General features: G+C 36.5%; 3 pseudogenes; 2 read left to right on the forward strand and 1 right to left on the reverse strand.

The window, feature by feature from the left end:
- Nucleotides 1-8,991: 8,991 nt before the first annotated feature.
- Nucleotides 8,992-9,171, forward strand: LOC123390097 (annotated as a pseudogene).
- Nucleotides 9,172-9,835: 664 nt separating this feature from the next.
- On the reverse strand, nt 9,836-10,757 carry LOC123389946 (annotated as a pseudogene).
- Nucleotides 10,758-18,476: 7,719 nt separating this feature from the next.
- On the forward strand, nt 18,477-19,448 carry LOC123390047 (annotated as a pseudogene).
- The last annotated feature ends 296 nt before the right edge of the window (nt 19,449-19,744 follow it).

A 19,744-nucleotide genomic window follows, 5' to 3' on the forward strand; every position in this document is an offset into this window, starting at 1 on the left:
CTACCCACTTAAGCCCCCATGTTGCATCACCACTTCATCATATCAGGGAGATCATATGATAGTTGTCTTTCTCTGCTTGACTTATTTTGCTAAGCATGATACACTCTAGTTCCATACATGTTGTCACAAATGGCAAGATTTCATTTCTTTTGATGGCTGCATAGTATTCCATTGTGTATATATACCACCTCTTCTTTATCCTTTCATCTGTTGATGGACATCTAGGTTCTTTCCATAATTTAGCTATTGTGGACATTGCTGCTATAAACATTCGGGTGCACGTGTCCCTTTGGATCACTACATTTGTATCTTTAGGGCAAATACCCAGTAGTGCCATTGCTGGGTCATAGGGCAGTTCTATTTTCAACATTTTGAGGAACCTCCATGATGTTTTCCAGAGTGGCTGCACCAGCTTGCATTCGCGCCAACAGTGTAGGAGGGTTCCCCTTTCTCCACACCCTCACCAGCATCTGTCATTTCCTGACTTGTTGATTTTAGCCATTCTGACTTGTGTGAGGTGATATCTCATTGTGGTTTTGATTTGTATTTCCCTGATGCCAAGTGATATGGAGCACTTTTTCATGTGTCTGTTGGCCATCTGGATGTCTTCTTTGCAGAAATATCTGTTCATATCCTCTGCCCATTTTTTTATTGGATTATTTGATCTCTGGGTGTTGAGTTTGCTAAGTTCTTTATAGATTTTGGACACTAGTCCTTTATCTGATATGTCGTTTGCAAATATATTCTCCCATTCGGTCAGTTGTCTTTTGATTTTGTTAACTGTTTCCTTTGCTGTGCAAAAGCTTTTGATCTTGATGAAATCCCAATAGTTCATTTTTGCCCTTGCTTCCCTTGCCTTTGGCGTTGTTCCTAGCAAGATGTTGCTGCGGCTGAGGTCGAAGAGGTTGCTGCCTGTGTTCTTCTCAAGGATTTTGATGGATTCCTTTCTCACATTGAGGTCCTTCATCCATTTTGAGTCTATTTTTGTTTGTGGTGTAAGGAAATGGTCCAATTTCATTTTTCTGCATGTGGCTGTCCAATTTTCCCAGCACCATTTATTGAAGAGGCTGTCTTTTTTCCATTGGACATTCTTTCCTGCTTTGTCGAAGATTAGTTGACTGTAGAGTTGAGGGTCTATTTCTGGGCTCTCTATTCTGTTCCATTGATCTATGGGTCTGTTTTTGTGCCAGTACCATGCTGTCTTGATGATGACAGCTTTGTAATAGAGCTTGATCCGGAATTGTGATGCCACCAACATTGCCTTTCTTTTTCAATATCCCTTTGGCTATTCGAGGTCTTTTCTGGTTCCATATAAATTTTAGAATTATTTGTTCCATTTCTTTGAAAAAGATAGATGGTACTTTGATAAGAATTGCATTAAATGTGTAGATTGCTTTAGGTAGCATAGACATTTTCACAATATTTATTCTTCCAATCCAGGAGCATGGAACATTTTTCCATTTCTCTGTGTCTTCCTCAATTTCTTTCATGAGTACTTTATAGTTTTCTGAGTATAGATTCTGTGCCTCTTTGGTTAGGTTTATTCCTAGGTATCTTATGGTTTAGGGTGCAATTGTGAGTGGGATTGACTCCTTAATTTCTTTTTCTTCTGTCTTTTTGTTGGTGTAGAGAAATCCAACTGATTTCTGTGCATTGATTTTATATCCTGACACTTGACGGAATTCCTGTATAAGTTCTAGCAGTTTTGAAGTGGAGTCTTTTGGGTTGTCCACATATAGTATCAGATCATCTGTGAAGAGTGATAATTTGACTTCTTCTTTGCTGATTTGGATGCCTTTAATTTCCTTTTGTTCTCTGATTGCTGAGGCTAGAACTTCTAGTATTATGTTGAATAGCAGTGGTGATAATGGACATCCCTGCCGTGTTCCTGACCTTAGAGGAAAAGCTTTCAGTTTTGCTCCATTGAGAATGATATTTGCGGTGGGTTTTTCATAGATGGCTTTGATGATATTGAGGTATGTGCCCTCTATCCCTACACTTTGAAGACTTTTGATCAGGAAGGGATGCTGTACTTTGTCAAATGCTTTTTCAGCATCTATTGAGAGTATCATGTGGTTCTTGTTCTTTCATTTATTGATGTGTTGTATCACATTGATTTATTTGCAGATGTTGAACCAACCTTGCAGCCCTGGAATAAATCCCACTTGGTCGTGGTGAATAATCCTTTTAATGTATTGTTGAATCCTATTGGCGAGTATTTTGTTGAGTATTTTCACATCTGTGTTCATCAAGGATATTGGTCTATAGCTCTCTTTTTTGATGGGATCCTTGTCTGGTTTGGGGATCAAGGTGATGTTGGCCTCATAAAATGAGTTTGGAAGTTTTCTTCCATTTTTATTTTTTGGAACAGTTTCAGGAGAATAGGAATTAGTTCTTCTTTAAATGTTTGGTAGAATTCTCCCGGGAAGCCGTCTGGCCCTTGGATTTTGTTTGTTTGGAGATTTTTAATGACTGTTTCAATCTCCTTACTGGTTATGGGTCTGTTCAGGCTTTCTATTTTTCCTCGTTCAGTTGTGGTAGTTTATATGTTTCTAGGAATTCATCCATTTCTTCCAGATTGTTAAATTTGTTGGCGTAGAGTTGCTCATAGTATGTTCTTATAATAGTTTGTATTTCTTTGGTGTTAGTTGTGATCTCTCCTCTTTCATTCATGATTTTATTTATTTGGGTCCTTTCTCTTTTCTTTTTGATAAGTCTGGCCAGGGGTTTATCAATTTTATTAATTCTTTCAAAGAACCAGCTCCTAGTTTCGTTGATTTGTTCTATTGTTTTCTTGGTTTCTATTTCATTGATTTCTGCTCTGATCTTTATGATTTCTCTTCTCCTGCTGGGCTTAGGGTTTCTTTCTTGTTCTTTCTCCAGCCCCTTAAGTGTAGGGTTAGGTTGTGTACCTGAGACCTTTCTTGTTTCTTGAGAAAGGCTTGTACCGCTATATATTTTCCTCTCAGGACTGCCTTTGTTGTGTCCCACAGATTTTGAACCGTTGTGTTTTCATTATCATTTGTTTCCATGATTATTTCAATTCTTCTTTAATTTCCCGGTTGACCCATTCATTCTTTAGAAGGATGCTGTTTAGTCTCCATGTATTTGGGTTCTTTCCAAACTTCCTTTTGTGGTTGAGTTCTAGCTTTAGAGCATTGTGGTCTGAAAATATGCAGGGAATGATCCCAATCTTTTGATACCAGTTGAGTCCTGATTTAGGACTGAGGATGTGATCTATTCTGGAGAATGTTCCCTGTGCACTAGAGAAGAATGTGTATTCTGTTGCTTTGGGATGAAATGTTCTGAATATATCTGTGATGTCCATCTGGTCCAGTGTGTCGTTTAAGGTCTTTATTTCCTTGCTGATCTTTTGCTTGGATGATCTGTCCATTTCAGTGAGGGGAGTGTTAAAGTCCCCTACTATTATTGTATTATTGTTGATGTGTTTCTTTGATTTTGTTATTAATTGGTTTATATAGTTGGCTGCTCCCACGTTGGGGGCATAGATATTTAAAATTGTTAGATCTTCTTGTTGGACAGACCCTTTGAGTATGATATAGTGTCCTTCCTCATCTCTTATTATAGTCTTGGCTTAAAATCTAATTGATCTGATATAAGGATTGCCACTCCTGCTTTCTTCTGATGTCCATTAGCATGGTAAATTTCGCGCCCCCCCCCACTTTAAATCTGGAGGTGTCTTCGGGCTTAAAATGAGTTTCTTGGAGGCAACATATAGATGGGTTTAGTTTTTTTATCCATTCTGATACCCTGTATCTTTTGACAGGGGCATTTAGCCCATTAACATTCAGGGTAACCATTGAGAGATATGAATTTAGTGCCATTGTATTGCCTGTGAGGTGACTGTTACTGTATATGGTCTGTGTTCCTTTCTGATCTACCACTTGGAGGTTCTCTCTTTGCTTAGAGGACCCCTTTCAATATTGCCTGTAGAGCTGGTTTGGTGTTTGCAAATTCTTTCAGTTTTTGTTTGTCCTGGAAGCTTTTAATCTCTCCTTCTATTTTCAATGATAGCCTAGCTGGATATAGTATTCTTGGCTGCATGTTTTTCTCGTTTAGTGCTCTGAAAATATCATGCCAGCTCTTTCTGGCCTGCCAGGTCTCCGTGGATAAATCGGCTGCCAATCTAATATTTTTACCATTGTATGTTACAGTCTTCTCTTCCCGGGCTACTTTCAGGATTTTCTCTTTGTCACTGAGACTTGTAATTTTACTATTAGGTGACGGGGTGTGGGCCTATTCCTATTGATTTTGAGGGCATTCTCTGAACCTCCTGAATTTTGATGCTCGTTCCCTTTGCCATATTGGGGAAATTCTCCCCAATAATTCTCTCCAGTATACCCTCTGCTCCCCTCTCTCTTTCTTCTTCTTCTGGAATCCCAATTATTCTAATGTTGTTTCATCCTATGGTGTCACTTATCTCTCGGATTCTCCCCTCATGGTCCAGTAGCTGTTTGTCCCTCTTTTGCTCAGCTTCTTTATTCTCTGTCATTTGGTCTTCTATATCACTAATTCTTTCTTCTGCCTCATTTAACCTAGCAGTGAGAGCCTCCATTTTTAATTGCTCCTCATTAATAGCTTTTTTGATTTCAACTTGGTTAGATTTTAGTTCTTTTATTTCTCCAGAAAGGGCTTTTATATCTCCCGAGAGTGTTTCTCTAATATCTTCCATGCCTTCTTCGAGCCCGGCTAGAACCTTGAGAATTGTCATTCTGAACTCTAGATCTGACATATTACCAATGTTTGTATTGATTATGTCCCTAGCCTTTGCTACTGCCTCTTGATCTTTTTTTTGTGGTGAATTTTTCCGTCTTGTCATTTTATCCAGATAAGAGTGTATGAAGGAGCAAGTAAACTACTAAAAGAGTGGCAACAACCCCAGGAAAATATGCTTTAACCAGATCAGAAGAGATCCCAAATCATGAGGGGGGAGAAAGGGAATAAAAAGAGGTTGAAAAAGGGAGAAAGAAAAAAAAAGAAAAGAAAAGAATTAAAAAAATGAAAACGAATAAAGAAAAATATAAAAAAGAAAAAATATATATATATTAGATAAACTAGTTAAAAAACGTTAAAAAAGAAAAGAGTAAAAGTTTTAAAAAAAATTTTTACCAGAAGGCGAGAAAAAAAACAAAAAATGTAAAAGAAAAAAATTAAATGATCTGCAAGACTAAAAACAATCACAGGGAGAAAGCCATGAGTTCCGTGCTTTGCTTTCTCCTCATCTGGAATTCTGCTGCTCTCCTTGGTATTGAAACCGCACTCCTTGGTAGGTGAACTTGGTCTTGGCTGGATTTCTTGTTGATCTTCTGGGGGAGGGGCCTGGTGTAGTGATTCTCAAGTGTCTTTGCCCCAGGCGGAATTGCACAGCCCTTACCAGGGGCCGGGGTGAGTAATCCGCTCAGGTTTGCTTTTAGGAGCTTTTGTTCCCTGAGCGCTTTCCGTAGATTTCCAGAGGACAGAAATACAAATGGTGGCCTCCTGGTCTCCGGAGCCGAGAGCCCGGGGCCCCACTCCTTAGTGCGCCCTCAGAGAACAGTGCCCAGTAACTCCCATCTGCCTGACCTCTGGCCGTGCTCCGAGCTCACCGAGACTGCGACGGGTTTAAGGTAACACTGAGCTGTGATCTTACTGTCAGCCCTGTCTCTGTAGCCAGCTTTCCCATTCCAATACCCGCAAGCTCTGCGACACTCAGACACCCCCGATTCTTCTGTGACCCTGCGGGACCTGAGGCCACGCTGTCCCCGCGTGGGCTTCACCCCGGTTTAGCCTCTGGAGCGATGTTCCTCTGTGGAACAGACTTTTATAAGTCCTGATTTTGTGCTCTGTTGCTCCGCCGCTTGCCGGGAGCCGGCCCCTACCCCCGGGGTCTATCTTCCCGTCGCTTTGGATTCACGTCTCCACCAGTCCTACCTTTCAGAAAGTGGTTGATTTTCTGTTTCCAGAATTGCTGTTCTTCTCTTCGATCTGCCGATGGATTTGCAGGTGTTCGCAAATTTTAGATAAGCTATCTAGCTGATCTCCTGGTAGCTGAAGTAGACTCAGCCTGCTACTTCTCCACCATCTTGACTCCTCGAAAGAAAGAAATTCTTTGTCGATTTCCCACACCTAATTTCCTGAAATGCTGACTAAACAACTCACCCTTTCCAGGCTTATGATTGTGGATATGCAGACCGAACCAAACAAAATTTACATATCTTATTATTTAGCTTTTGTTTAAGTCATCCAAAGTTAATTATGTCAGTTACCACAAAAAAAACCTAAGTATTATATATTATATTATATTATATATATTATATTTTATATTATATATTCAGTTGAAGAAACTGATGCCAGTGCCAATGTAAATAAATAGATGATTTTTAAATGTTGGTAAGCAAAAAATAAACTATTTCAAAAGCCTAGAAGCCATATTTCATAAAAATGAACAAATAGAAAATCAGTCTCTGGTTAAAGTTCCTGTTTTCAGTTTTTGTTTGTTTACAGAATTGAAATAATTAAGAAATTACTTTGAAACCACTTCCTTTTTTTATGTTTTCACTTTGAGGATATATTGCTTTTTTCTTATCCCATCTCTTCCTTGTTCCTCTCCCTCTCCAGGCTTCACAAGTAAGTTTCTTTGTCCTCACTGAGATCTCCTGAATAATAACTTACACACATTCAAAACTTTTATTGATTTTATGACCTACATTGCTTTCAGGGGATTGGACAAAATGACATCTTCTATTCAACATACAAGAATAAGTGTAACAAACAATCCAATATCAATTCAACATTACAACATTTTGCAATATCTAATCAGTTCAGCTTCTCCAATCACCATAAAAAGAAGTTTTTCTTTTCAATCTTTTCTTTTCAATCACCATAATAAGAAGTTGAAATTATCTTAAGGAAAAGACATTGAAGTAAGCTCTGGGTGCTTGTCCACAGATGCTTAATGTAGTCATTTTAACCTTTGTTAGTGAAATTTCAATTCAGTGCTTCATTACCATTTACAACTATCAGAGTCAGAGAATATTAGCATCCTGGCAATAGAAAATATTATTATAAGTGCCTTCACCAAAGTTCTGCATCATTACACTAAATATTAGGTAACCATCAACAATACATAAAATTTAAAGACAAAATGCAATACATGATGTTATAGGGCAATTAATATACATGCATATCCAAACTAAGAATGTTAATCAAGAAAGATGAATCCTGCAGTACAAAACAACAAATAAGTTAATCGTGTTTGAGAAAGCGAGTTCAATCTTCAGCTTCTTGAGATGGTATCACTATTAAAAGACTTCTTCACGTGGATTTTTGTGTACAATTTTAAAGTCACCCCTAAATAACAACTTGTGATGTCTATGTTGCAGAATGTAATCTTCAAAGTCTCTTGGATGTAGCAGTGTTTCATAAACAATCCATGCATCATTTAAAAAAATAAAAAGCCTTTGTCAATGAAAGCCAACAGAAGGTTGGTAAGACATTGGGATGCCCAACGGCATCTTGATGGCACAAGTAACAAGAAAGATATAAATTTGGCACTACTTTTCATAGGAGACCCAGAGAAAAAAGTTACCGAAGTGTTTATGGCAATTGAGAGAAAATTACAGAGACCTTATTGAGCACCTTTGGAAGTATTCTGCCTTGGTTTTCAACTTTCCCAGGTTCCTTCAAACACTTAAAGTAGCTTCAGCAATGCCACTTCTGAGATTTTGCACTGGAATACTTTTATCTGTTAAGGCTACAAAACAGGAAATATGAATCAATCAGACAAAAACTAAAGCAAAAGAATCTAGGCTGTATTCTTATCCAGTATTCTATTGCCTTTTCCCAACAGTTCTTACTAACCTGCACTTGTTAGCTCTACAACAGAGTGACACTCTAACAGTAATGGGCATCCAATGGAAATATGTCAAACCTAAACTTAAAAGGGTATTTTCCAGACTAATAATAATACAGGACAATGATCACTTTCCCAAGCCAAATAGGATATTTATTTTGCTCTCAAATAATGTTTTTCTCAAGTATAATTAAATGGCTACCTCTGAGTATCAACTATAACGGTAGATCCACAGGTTTAGGGAGGAGGGGATAAACATAACCTTACTTTTTTAAAAAAATCATTTTGCTGATCTCTTTATCTCTTAAATAATCATTAATCAAATCTTGAACCCTAATAAACATTAACCCACAAAATGAATGCCTTGTGCATTCATCAAAGAAAGCTTTGCTATCTAAACAAAAACTGAAAAAAAGAAGGCTTAGTCAGATACCCATGTTTGGGGTTTTCACAATGCCAAGTACATCGACAAAACTGATCATTGTACCTTATTTCTTAGATTTAGCTTTTTCCACATTTGATTTTGTTTGGACTTAAGCATTAACTGTTTCACTGAAGCCCTGTTTCATTTTTGCACTTAGAGCACTTGTAAAAACAGTGATTTGTTATAACTTTCTCTAGAACTTGGCTTCCCTTGATACCTGTCAAATCTGTGGGTTGCTGCTGCATTAACCTCTCTTCTCTCAATTGGTATTTTATGCTTAGCACTAATAACAATTTTATTACTCCTTAACCAAACTAATAAACACACTCATACACACATAAATATAACACATGCTTGCACATATATATAATCCGACTATTCATGAAGGTTATTGTAAGGCCTTGTGATATTTTTCACTGAGATTCTCAAGCTCTCTTCATTTTAATATGGTGCCTTCACTAACTGCATATTCACTACAAATAATTTGTGTCATCCAAAACATAGAGAGCATGTGTTGTAAAATATTGTAAATATCCTAAATTATTTTCATGGTATGACAGCAAAGTAGGCATGACTCTGTCATTCAAAGAAATTTGAATAAAATATCTTATAAAATCAATGCAATTTTCACATTTCTTTTTTGGCCTATTAATTAAACAAAGATCACTGGTTATTCTACCTTTCCCTTTTCTCCTCATTATATCCACATGTTCTGAAGACTATACTTTCAGGGATCATTTCTATAGTTTGTTACTAGAGAAGTTTCTCTGAACTTGTAGTGTACCCAAGACCACGAGAAAGAGGTGTAGTATTCCTTCCTGAGCATGAAGCTGATCCTGGGTGTTGTGTATATCCACATGTTCCCTTATCTTTTGCCTGACATGGGAAACAAAGTACACCACTAACATATATACTATCATTTGCATACAAACAATTGGGTTACACAGTTTCTAAGTTAATAATTATGCTAGGTATTTTCTTTTTTTTTTTTTTAAAGATATTTTTTTAATTTATTTGACAGACAGATCACAAGTAGGCAGAGAGGCAGGCACAGAGAGACAGGAGGAGGAGGCAGGCTCCCCGCTGAGCAAAGAGCCCGATGCAGGACTCTAACCCAGAACCCTGAGATCATTACCTGAGCCAAATGCAGAGGCTTTAACCACTGAGCCACCCAGGCGACCCAATTATGCAGGGTATTTTCTGCATCTCTATTTTACTTACAAAAGGAAGAAAAACTATAAAATTTTATAATTCCCCATTTGCAAAACGTATTATTGCCTGCAGAGTGAGAAATACATAACCCTTTATAGAAATGCAGCAGATTTTCATGGTGTCCAGAATTTTCAGGTTTAACATTGCCTTGCGAAAAAGTGAATATGTTATTTGGAGCTTTCTTTACAGGATGTTATTAATGCTGTAGAATAAACTATTAAGGAGCATTTTTCTTTGAAGGGATGGGGTTTTCTTTTTTAAATAAACCTGAGCTTTAAAATGCCTGAGTCTAAAAGATCAAGAAGATAAAATCAGCTGGTACAAGAACAGAACATGTGGAAGCAGATTTAAAGTACAACTTTTTTCTTCCATAGGCCTTTTTTCATGGCATCTTTAATAACCTTGTTTCTTAGAGAGTAGATTCAGAGGTTCAGCATAGGTGTGAACAAAATGTAACATACTGAAGTCACTTTACAAAGTTCAGGGTTACTTGGAGGTGTGAGGTAGACAAAGGAGACAGTCCCATAGAGCAAACTTACAACCCCTAGGTGGGAGCTGCAAGTGGAGAAGGCTTTCTTCCTCCCTTCACTGGAGTGGATTTTTAAGACTGCAGACACAATATGCGTATAAGATACCACAATAATGACTACTGTGAGCAAAAAAATGAGCACAGCCAGACTAAATGACACCATTCTTATTCATAAAGATATTGGAACAGGAGATCTTCTCAATTGAGTTGGAATCACAGTAGAAGTGATCAATGACTCGGGAAGCACAGAAAGACATTGAGAAGGTTACACCGATTTGAAGGATGGAACTGACAGCCACAGAGATAGCAACCAGCCACCAACTGGATACAAAACAGTGTAGAGGAGTGGGTTGCACATGGTGATGAAGTGGTCATAGGCCATGGCTGCCAGGACAAAAGCCTCTGAGACCATAAGGAGTGCATAAAGAAATAGCTGACCCACACAACCTGCAAAAGATATGGACTTTTTTTGAGACAGGATGTTGACCATGGCTTTGGGTACAATAACCATGGAGTAGGAGAGGTCAATGATGGAGAGATTGCCTAGGAATAAATACATTGGTGTGTTCAGCCAGGGATCAGTCACAATGATGCCAATCATGCTAAGGTTCCCCAGAGGACCATCCCATAAACAATCAGGAATAGTAGGAAGAGGAGACTGTGGAGCTCTGGACGGACCTGATGCCTACAAGGAAGAAGTCAGTCACTTCTAAGTGGTTGTCTCTGCCCTCGTCACCCATGGCAAATTTCTGCTTTAAAGTGTAATTGGAAGGGGAGGTGAACCATGAGAGACTATGGACTCTGAAAAACAATCTGAGGGTGTTGAAGGGGCGGGGGGTGGGATATCGGGGTACCAGGTGGTGGGTATTATAGAGGGCATGGATTGCATGGAGCAGTGGATGTGGTGCAAAAATAATGAATACTGTTATGCTGAAAATAATAAATAAATAAATAAATAAATAAATAAAATAAAGTACAAAGGAAAGTCAACAGATAAAGTTTCCACTATTTCTCTACCATCACATATAATACTTTATATTAAATAAAAACCTTATAGTTGACATAATACTTTCAAGTTAAGTCCCATTAAGTTTACACACATGAGAAAATTCAAGATGAGAGGGATTTGACGTGCCTAAGGTAACACAACTGGTTAAGGTAACACAACTGGATAGGGTTCAAACTGGAATTTGAACTCAAGGTGAAATATTTTATATTAAAGTTTACTGTGAATTTCAATACAACAAAGTCTGATACGTCCTTATGTCTTTCTATCTTGTCATACAGATGGTTTGCAAGATGTCATTTGTGATTTCAAAGTACTAAAGTCTAACTCTTCATATTAAGAAAAAGACACTTCCTTAAGTTTCATTTATCATTTTATATTCATTTTTATAATAATATTTTGCTTCAAAACAGTAAAATTAATTAATCTAAAAAGAAAGATACAAGTTCTTTTCAAGATAATATGAACTTTCTACCAAAAAGAGCTTTTACAACAGCAAGTAAGTTACTAAGGAGTTAACTGTCTTTTTTGAGATCTTTAAAAATAAAAGCAGACTTCAACTTCTGGAAAAAATCTAATTTTATTTAAATGCAAAAGTAAAATGTGATTGATGCCTTTATAATTTGTATCCTGTAAAGTGTGTTGATACTGTTTTCTTAAATTTGTCAAGAAATCCATGTCATATCCAGCTTCTAAACTTTAAAACTTTTGAAGTTAAACTTATGAGACAGATTTACCTATAATTTTTGTTTTAATTCCTATATGAGACTAATGACAGACTCATAAATACAGCTAGGAGATACTGACTTTATGATATATATAATATATATATATATATATATATATGAATGATCTTTTCTTAAGATTTGTTAACCTATTTTAGAAAGAGAGAGAGCATGCTCATGGGTGGGGGAAGGAAAGAGAGTGAAAGAGAATCTCAAACAAACTCCCTGCTGAGCACAGAGCCCTATGTGAGGTTCAATCTATAAACCTGAGATCATGACCTGAGTGGAAATCAAGAGTTAGATGCTAAAGCAACTGAGTCATTTAGGTTCCCCAATCTTGTTTCTTCATTGATGTCTGATAGTAAACATTAGTGAAGTGAATTAGAAAAGAATCCTTCTTCATTGGAAGATTATTATTAAAACTTAATTTCTATAGATGATATTTTAAAATTATATTTCTCCTTTATACATCATCTTTATCTATTTAAAATATTTTTTTAGATTTTTACAATTTATTTATTTGACAGAGAGAGAGAGATCACAAGTAGGCAGAGAGGCAGGAAGAGAGAGAGGGGGAAACAGGCTCCCACCTGAGCAGAAAGCCCGATGTGGGGCTTGATCCTAGGACCCTGAGATCATGACCTGAGCCAAAGGCAGAGGTTTAGCCCACTGACACACCCAGGCGCCCCTATTTAAAATATTTTTATTTTAAAAAATCATCTATTTTTTGTTAAAAAAATCATTATACAGCTGAACCCCTGGGCATACATTAGGAACATAGAATTCCCATATAGTTTAAATCTGCATAAAATTCTTGATTCTGTAAAATTGTAACTACTACTAAAAACTTGCTGTTGACCAGAAGCCTTACTGGTAACATAGTTTGTTAACATTTGTCTGTTATATGTATTATATGCTGCTTTTGCACTAAAATAAGCTGGGGAAAAGAAAATATTATTAAGAAAATCATAAGGAAGAGGCACTTACAGCATCATCCTGTATTTATTGAACAAAAAAAAAAATTGCATTGAAGTGGACCCATGCCGTTCAAACCCATATTGTTCAAGATTCAGCTATATATATTTTTTAAATGTCAGGAGTATCTGTACTGCCATCCTTTTTTCATTCCTGATGCTTGTCATTTAATTTTGCTGTTTTTCCATTGTAACATTTGCCAGAGATTTGTACATCTTATGGTCTTTCCAAGAATCACTGGTAAGCTATGTGATCACCTCATACCTGTCAGAATGGCTAAAATCAAAAACAAAAAACAAGTGTTGATGAGGATGTGGAGAAAAAGGACCCCCCATGTACTGTTGGTAGGAATGCAAACTGGTGCCACTGTGGAAAACAGTATGGAGATTCCTCAGAAAGTTAAAAATAGAACTACCCTATAACCCAGTAATTGCACAACTAGCTATTTAACCAAAAATACAAAACACTGGTTCAAAGGGATACATGCACCCCCAAGTTTATTGCACATTATTTACAATAGCCAAATTATGAGAGAGTAGTCCAAGTGCCCATCAATAGATGAATGGATAAAGAAGACATGGTCTATATACACAATAGAATATTACTCAACCACTTCAAAAAGAATGAAATCTTGCCATTTTCAATGACATGGATGGAGCTAGAGAGCCTAATTCCAAGTGAAGTCAGTCAGAGAAAGACAAATACACTATGATTTCACTCATACATGGAATTTAAGAAACAATACTAATAAGCAAAGACAAAAAGGGAGAGAGAAACCAAGAAACAGACTCTTAACTATAGAGAACAAACTGATGTTTACCAGAGGGGAGGTGGATAGGAGGATGGGGGAAATAAATGATAGAGATTAAAGAATATAGTAATCATGATAAACATTGAGTAAGGTATACAATAATTGAGGAATCACTATATTGTACACCTGAAACCAATATAACACTGTACATTAACTGTGCTGGAATTAAAATTAAGAACTTAATAAAAAATACAAGAATGGCCAATAGAAAAAAAAGGTAAGTCATGTGAATATCTTATCCAAATTTGTCCTTTTTCATGAATTTTTATGTATAACATTTACTTTCTTTCATTTTTTTGTTTTGACTTGCTCTTTTCTATTTCAATATTAAAATAGAAGATCAATATCAATGTTTCTGTTTTACCTGTTTATAATATTTACCTACAATGCTCTGTATATATCCCTCTAAGTGCTTATTTTTCTATACTGCAAAAGTTTAGATATAATTTTTTAGCTAAAAGTCAACATTTTTTTCTTTCTTTTTTTTATTTCTTTTCACCGTAACAGTATTCATTGTTTTTGCACCACACCCAGTGCTCCATGCAATACGTGCCCTCCCTAATAACCACCACCTTGTCCCCCCGACCTCCCACCCCCCGCCCTTTCAAGACCCTCAGGTTGTTTTTCAGAGTCCATAGTCTCTCATGGTTCACCTCCCCTTCCAATCTCCCTCAACTCCCTTCTCCTCTCCATCTCCCCATGTCCTCCATGTTATTTGTTATGCTCCACAAATAAGTGAAACCATATGATAATTGACTCTCTCTACTTGAAACAAAGTCAACATTTAATTTTATTTCCTTTTGATCCATTGAGTTTTGGGAAGTAATTTTAATGTCCATGCTAATAGAGTTTCTCAATCCATTATTTAGTTGTTACTGTTTCCTCTATTAAGCTAACCATTATCAAAGAACATATACTGAATGATTTTAATCATTGAATCTGTTGAGGGTTTCTTTCTGCCCCATCTATGGTGAATGATTATAAGTGTTCTTGTGCATTTCAAGCACTAGAATATTTTTATTGCTAATGCCATTGTGGGAAGTTTAAGGGTAAGAAAAAAATATATTGGATTCTGGCACATTTTGGAGATTGGATAACCAAATGCTATTGCATGTACTTTCTAAATTGGAGTTGTTGGAAGATCAAATGTTTCCTGCCACTAGTATTCTTGGCACAAATTTTGCTCTACCAATATGATCCACACAAACTCGGAATTTTAAAGGGCACAGTGAGTTGGACATCAATTTTCTATTCTTTTTGATATTTTCTACCAGGGAAATGTCACCTTAGGAAGGTTGTGCAAACATATGAGCCATTTGCCAGAGTATTGTTGATTTCCCAACCTCACAGAGAAGCTATGTTGATGGTTGAGGAAGGAGTGACATCTCTTTGCTTCCAGGTGTCTGATCCTTAGACCACAATTAAGATGCTCCATTTTTTAAATTGTATCCACTGGTAGCCTTTCTGAATTTTACTATATTGCTCTAAGGGTCATTGTAAGAGTGTCACTCAGAAGTTCCTCCAGCCTTTCCAAATAAGATAGCCATCAATTCACCCTGATTGGTATTTTCCTGTTTAAAATACTTCAACTGTATACTCTTCCTATACTTACCAATCTTTTACTAATACTGCATTACAATAAGGAAAGGCTTTGGTTCCATATACTCTGCTATCTACAAATTTTAAAAATCCGTTTAATTCTAGGAATAATTTTTAATTAAAAATGGGTACCAGGTGGTGGGTATTATAGAGGGCACGGATTGCATGGAGCACTGGGTGTGGTGAAAAAATAATGATACTGTTATGCTGAAAATAAATAAATGAAAAAAAATGGATCTTCTAAGAATAGAATTAAAATTAAGTTATGAATATATTTAGGGGAAATGGCATCCTTATAATATTAATTTCATTAATGTAATGTGTTTCTCATTTTACTGTAGTCTTTTAGTCACACATAGTTATTGAGAATTTTTAAATACAGATCATGATCTTTCATAAATATTCTTAAGGATTTTTAAAATGATTTTTGAATATAATTTCTTCCCTTTTATTTTCTACTTAGAATGTAAACATAAGAAAGCATAGAATTAGCAAAAATTAACTGACTTTGTGGGGCACCTGGGTGGCTCAGTGGGTTAAAGCCTCTACCTTCTGCTCAGGCCATGGTCCCGGGGGCCTGGGATCCAGCCCCGCATGGGGCTCCCCGCTCAGCAGGGAGCCTGCTTCCTCCTCTCTCTCTCTCTGCCTGCCTCTCTGCCTACTTGTAATCTGTCAAACAAATAAATATAATTTTAAAAAATTAGCTGACTTTGCGACTTAAAGGGCATTTGCACATCATGAAATATGTCTATATCAGGAATACAGGTAACTCATAATTTGAAGTTAACTTCTATCTTTTTTCAAAGCCTAACAAACATAATTTATTACATGATTTAGTATATTCATTCATCTAAAACTTATCTCGTGTAGCACAAGCATTTAAAGCTGTATGTATGCTATGTATGCTATGATAATGTATGCTATGTATGCTATGATATGTATGTATGTGATATGATATGACGCTTATGTATGCTATGATAATTATCAAGAAGTTTTTCCTTATCAATACAGAAAATAAAGTCCAGATAAATTTCCCAAAGGATAGGCAAAACCAGAGAAGGAAGGTCCCTTGTATTTGGACCATTATTAGATTATTTGCTTATATCTGAACTTACTGCAGTCCTCATGGACAACAGCCCTTGAGCTTGCACTTATGTCTCCATAATTGCCTTTATAATTACTCCTCTCCCAGTGGAATCCATCACAGTGGATGAGCAAAACCTCAATATTACAAAATCCTGAAGAAAAGTGTCAGAAGTAAAATGAGTAAGACCATCACAATCACTGCTGCTACTCTACCAAGTGAGCATGGACTCTGGAGACCCAAGGTTGTTATGGTCCTTAAATATCCATGGTTATCCCATTATCCTTACTTTAAGATATGTAAGGCATAATAGAATTCAAGAAAGGAACTCTCTCCCTCTCTCTCTCTCTCTCTCTCTCTATATATATATATATATATATATTCCTTAAGTTTACTTGCCTTGACTAAAGAGTGAAAGTCCTCAAACTGATGCAGCTTTGATAAAAAGTCATTCATTGTCATGTAAGGATTGGAATATTCATCAGCTTCTATCTCTGCTTCAAAGAAAAAGGCTATTACAAATATGGAATATATTAAACTACATAACTACTAATGGATATATATATATATATATGTATCTGTAGATATATCTATAGATACAGATATAGATATAGATATCTAATGGAGCAATAACAGTTAATTTATTTGGGAGGAATAGCAATGACGTGAGTAAATGAAAATATATTTGGAAGGAGCTTTAGAAACTGTGATATAGGATTAGTGATTTTTTTGATGTTATTAATTTTAACCTAAGAATAACATCTCATTTTTTATTCTATTTTCAAAAATGGCAGTGTGATAATGGAAACTAAATAGATGGAGACAAAAAAGGTAAAAATATTTTCTTATATATTTGTTACTGTTGTTTAATGATTCAAACACAGAGAGGCAATCATAATGTTTACAGCACTATCATACTCATTAAATGTATTGCTCATATTTTAGGTCTATGTAATACTCTTATTTGAAGTAAAGATGATTATTTAACTTTAATATATTGAGAATAGATATTCAAAATGTGACTAAAATTAGACAAAATAATATGTTACAACTTGGTATATATTCAGCCAAATTTTGGTTTTTTAATTTTTTATTATTTTTTATTTTTTATAAAGATTTTATTTATTTATTTGATAGAAAAAGACACCGCGAGAGAGGGAACACAAGCAGAGGGAGTGGGAAAGGGAGAAGCAAGTTCCTGCTGAGCAGGGAGCCTGATGCGGGGCTCGATCCCAGAACCCTGGGATCATGACCTGAGCCGAAGACAGACGCTTAACGACCGAGTCACCCAGGTGCCCCTCATTTCTTTATTTTTTCTTTTTCTTTATTTTATTTTTTCTTTTTTTACTTTTTCTATTTTTTAACTTTTTTTATTACTTTCTGTCACCACACAGTACATCATTGGTTTTGATGTAGTGTTCCAAGATTCATTGTCTGTGTGTAACACCCAGTCCTCCATGCAGTATATGCCTTCGTTAATACCCAGCACTGGACGAGCCCATTCCCCCACCCACTTCCCCTTTAAAACCTTCAAATTGTTTCTCCAAGTCAAGTCTCTCATGATTCATCTCCCCTTCTAATTCCCCCACCTTCATTTTTCACTTCCTGCTCCTAATGTCCTTCGTGCTATTCCTTATGTTCCACAAAGAAGTGAAACCATATGATAATTCACTTTCTCTGCTTATTTCACTTAGCATAATCTTCTCCAGTCCCATCCATGTTGATGCAAAAGCTAGGTATTCATCCTTTCTTCTGGCTGAGGAATATTCCATTATGTATATGGACCACATGTTTAACCATTCATCTGTTGAAGGGCATCTCCACTCTTTACACAGTTCAGCTATTGTTGATATTGCTGTTATTTTTATTTTTTTTAAGATTTTATTTCTTTATTTTTGGAGGGAAGAGCAGAGGGAATGGGAAAGGCAAGATCTCCACTGAGCAGAGACTAGTGAGGGTCTCCTAGGACCCTGAGATGATGACCTGAGCCAAAGACACATTTAACTAACTGAGCCACCAAGAGTCCCCCAAATTATGATGTAAATACAGTAACCCAAAACATCTTTCACTGCTTCATAGAATAACCACCTCATAGAACTAGTATTAGCTAATCCAAATTCCTGATTCTTCATGATATTAAAATTATTTTATATGCAATATTTAATTAAGATGTAAATAATTTATTCTACACTAAAGAAAATATTTATGTCACTATAAACAAAGCCCAGATTTCATTTGTTCATTTTACCTTGTACCTCTCAGCAGGTTTCTGCCATGGGAGACAGGGGAACAAGCAATCACTCAGAAGTGACTGACTTCATTCTTGTAGGCTTCAGGGTCCGCCCAGAACTCCACATTCTCCTCTTCCTGCTCTTTCTGCTTGTGTATACCATGATCCTTCTAGGGAATGTGGGGATGATGACCATTATTATGACTGATCCCCGGCTGAACACACCAATGTATTTCTTCCTAGGCAACCTCTCCTTCATTGATCTCTTCTATTCTTCTGTTATTGCACCCAAAGCTATGATCAACTTCTGGTCTGAGAGCAAGTCCATCTCCTTTGCTGGCTGTGTGACCCAGCTCTTCCTCTTTGCCTTGTTCATTGTTGCTGAGTGATTTCTCCTGGCAGCCATGGCTTATGACCGCTTCATTGCCATCTGCAACCCACTCCTCTACTCTGTCCAGATGTCAACTCATCTCTGCATTCAGTTGGTAGCTGGTTCCTATTTTTGTGGCTGCATCAGCTCGATTCTTTTGACCAGTGTGACATTCACTTTGTCCTTTTGTGCTTCCCGAGCTATTGAACACTTCTACTGTGATTACCGTCCACTTCAAAGGATTTCTTGTTCTGATCTATACCTTCATAAGATAGTTTCCTTTTTCTTATGCAGCATTATTTTGCCTACCATAATTGTCATTATTGTGTCCTATATGTATATTGTGTCCACGGTTCTAAAGATAAGATCCACTGAGACGTAAGAAAGCCTTCTCTACTTGCAGCTCTCACCTAGGAGTCGTGAGTGTACTATATGGTGCCATCATTTTTATGTATTTCATCCCTGACAGATTTCCTGAGCTGAGTAAAGTGGCTTCCTTATGTTACACCTTAGTCACTCCCATGTTGAATCCTTTGATTACTCTCTGAGAAACAAAGATGTCAAAGAAGCTCTGAGAAAGATTCTGGGGAAAAAAATATTTTTATTTAATTCTATCTTAACAATGATATAACTGAAAGGCCTGAACATTATAACAATTTTGTAAGGCATTGATGCACATAAAGCACTCACAGTTTTGAAATATTTTAGAAAGTTTATTCCTTTGAATCCCATGTACTTAAAGCTGAAGAGCACATTTGGGTGGATTTTTCCTGTTGATTTTAGAGTGAAATGGCTTTCTCTGTACTTCATCTTCATTTGGGTAAAGATCATGATTGCCACGTAATTTGATTTTAGGGAAAATATATTCCAAGTTTGCTACTGGCACTCAGAGTATGATGTTGAGATATATTGTTTATCTTGAATTAG

This window comes from Mustela putorius, unplaced genomic scaffold, assembly GCF_011764305.1.
Source record: "Mustela putorius furo isolate JIRA1106 unplaced genomic scaffold, ASM1176430v1.1 tig00537227_pilon_pilon_pilon, whole genome shotgun sequence".
NCBI lineage: Eukaryota > Metazoa > Chordata > Mammalia > Carnivora > Mustelidae > Mustela > Mustela putorius.